Below are 2,811 nucleotides of genomic sequence, written 5' to 3'. Positions count from 1 at the left end.
TTCCGCAAGTAAGCGGCCCATCTCCCCAATATAGAGGAGGCCACATCGGGTGCAGTGGATGCAATAGATGATGTGTGTGGAGGTACAGGTGAACTTGTGGCGGATATGGAATGATCCCTTGGTGCCTTGGTGGGAAGTGAGGGAGGAGGTGTGGGCGCAAGTTTTACATTTCCTGTGGTTGCAGGGGAAGGTGCCGGGGGTGGAGGTTGGGTTGGTGGGGGGTGTGGGCCTGACGAGGGAGTCACGAAGGGAGTGGTCTTTGCGGAACGCTGATAGGGGAGGGGAGGGAAATACATCCCTGGTGGTGGGGTCCGTTTGGAGGTGGCGGAAATGACGGCGGATGATACCCAGTATACGGAGGTTGGTGGGGTGGTAGGTGAGAACCAGTGGGGTTCTGTCTTGGTGGCGGTTGGAGGAGCAGGGCTCAAGGGCGGAGGAGCGGGAAATGGAGGAGATGCGGTGGAGGGCATCGTCGATCACGACTGGGGGGAATCTGCGGTCCTTGAAGAAGGAGGCCATCTGGGCTGTACGGTGTTGGAACTGGTCCTCCTGGGAGCAGATGCGGCAGAGACGAAGGAATTGGGAATATGGGATGGAGTTTTTACAGGGGGCAGGGTGGGAGGAGGTGTAGTCCAGGTAGCTGTGGGAGTCAGTCGGTTTATAGTAGATGTCTGTGTTGAGTCGGTCGCCCGAGATAGAGATGGAAAGGTCTAGGAAGGGGAGGGAGGAGTCTGAGACAGTCCAGGTGAATTTGAGGTCGGGATGGAAGGTGTTAGTAAAGTTGATGAACTGTTCAACCTCCTCGTGGGAGCACGAGGCAGCGCCGATACAGTCATCGATATAGCGGAGGAAAAGGTGGGGGGTGGTGCCAGTGTAGTTGCGGAAGATGGACTGTTCCACATATCCTATAAAGAGACAGGCATAGCTGGGGCCCATGCGGGTGCCCATGGCAACTCCTTTAGTTTGGAGGAAGTGGGAGGATTGAAAAGAGAAGTTATTCAGGGTGAGGACCAGTTCAGTCAGTCGAAGGAGGGTGTCAGTGGAAGGGTACTGGTTGGTGCGGCATGAAAGGAAGAAGCGGAGGGCTTTGAGTCCTTCGTGATGGGGGATGGAGGTATACAGGGACTGGATGTCCATGGTGAAAATAAGGCATTGGGGACCGGGGAAGCGAAAATCATGGAGGAGGTGGAGGGCGTGGGTGTCCCGACCAGGAGGAGATAAGCATGGCCCCTGCGCAAGGATGACACACAAATTCGTGAAGCGTTCCCCACATTCGTGCTTCCTCAACTGTTCCAGAATCTTCTATCGGCCTGTCGGACGCCATTACACATGTGGCCGCTACAGCGCCCGCGGCACCAACGGCCGCTGCCGACCATGACGTCACTTCCGCCCCCACCGACCTCGGAGCCTCCGCGATCGCCGCCCAAACAACCGCCCTGGCGATCACCGCACAGACAACTGCTTCCATGATCGCCAGGAAGATCACCGACCGACTCGCGACCCCCGCGGCTACCGGGAATGACAACGGTTCTTCCGTCGCCACAACCATTTCCGCCCCTTCGGTTGCCGTCGCTGCAGCCACTTCCGCCCCAGTGACATCACTAACCTGCACGACCGCAACGTCTCAGGTGTCTCCGCCCCCACGCCGACTTACGCCACCACATGTAACCCCGCCCTCACGCAAACCTTCGTCATCACGCATCACCCCGCCCCCACGCCGACTTTCGCCACCACACGTAACCCCGCCGCCACGCTTATTTCCGTCACGACGCATGACCCCGCCCCCATGCTTGACCCCGCCCCCACACCGAGCTTCGTCACCACGTCTAACCCCGCCCCACGTCGATCTCTGTCCCCGCCCCTAACCCCGCCCCCACCCCCAGCTCCAGACCCACACCAGGTCCTAGCTCCCAGCCTTGCCGGATCTTCACCATCCCTCCAGACCTCCCCCTCTCTGAGGATGAAAGATCAGTCCTCAGCAGGGGCCTCACCTTCATTCCCCTACGCCCTCGGATTAATGAGCTCAACACGCGGCGCGATATTGAACAATTCTTCCGCCGCCTTCGCCTCCGTGCCTACTTTCACAACCAAGACTCCCGCCCACCCTCTGACGACCCCTTCTCCCACCTCCAACACACCCCATCCACCTGGACACCCCGTGCTGGCCTCTTACCTGCCCTCGGTCTATTTATAGCCAACTGCCGCCGCGACATTAACCGACTCAACCTGTCCACCCCTCTCACCCACTCCAACCTCTCACCCTCAGAACATGCAGCCCTCCACTCCCTCCGCTCCAACCCCAACCTCACCATCAAACCGGCAGACAAGGGAGGCGCGGTAGTAGTTTGGCGCACCGACCTTTATACCGCTGAGGCCAAACGCCAGCTCGCGGATGCCTCCTCTTATCGCCCCCTTGACCACGACCCCACCTCCCACCATCAAACCATCATCTCCCAGACCATCCATAACCTCATCACCTCAGGGGATCTCCCATCCACCGCCTCCAACCTCATAGTCCCACAACCCCGCACCGCCCGTTTCTACCTCCTGCTAAATCCACAAACCTGACTGCCCCGGCCGACCCATTGTCTCAGCCTGCTCCTGCCCCACCGAACTCATCTCCGTGTACCTCGACACGGTTCTGTCCCCTTTAGTCCAAGAACTCCCCACCGACGTTCGGGACACCACCCACGCCCTACACCTCCTCCAGGATTTTCGCTTCCCCGGTCCCCAACGCCTTATTTTCACTATGGACATCCAGTCCCTGTACACCTCCATCCCCCATCACGAAGGACTCAAAGCCCTCCGCTT

At 59.2% G+C, this 2,811-nt stretch overlaps 1 pseudogene; it reads left to right on the top strand.

The window, feature by feature from the left end:
- The first annotated feature begins 1,210 nt into the window (after window positions 1–1,210).
- On the top strand, window positions 1,211–1,275 carry LOC132821075 (U6 spliceosomal RNA; annotated as a pseudogene).
- The last annotated feature ends 1,536 nt before the right edge of the window (window positions 1,276–2,811 follow it).

This window comes from Hemiscyllium ocellatum, chromosome 1, assembly GCF_020745735.1.
Source record: "Hemiscyllium ocellatum isolate sHemOce1 chromosome 1, sHemOce1.pat.X.cur, whole genome shotgun sequence".
Classification (NCBI taxonomy): Eukaryota; Metazoa; Chordata; class Chondrichthyes; order Orectolobiformes; family Hemiscylliidae; genus Hemiscyllium; species Hemiscyllium ocellatum.
The sequence above is the reverse complement of the archived record's forward strand: the minus strand, read 5'-3'. Positions and strand labels throughout refer to the sequence as shown.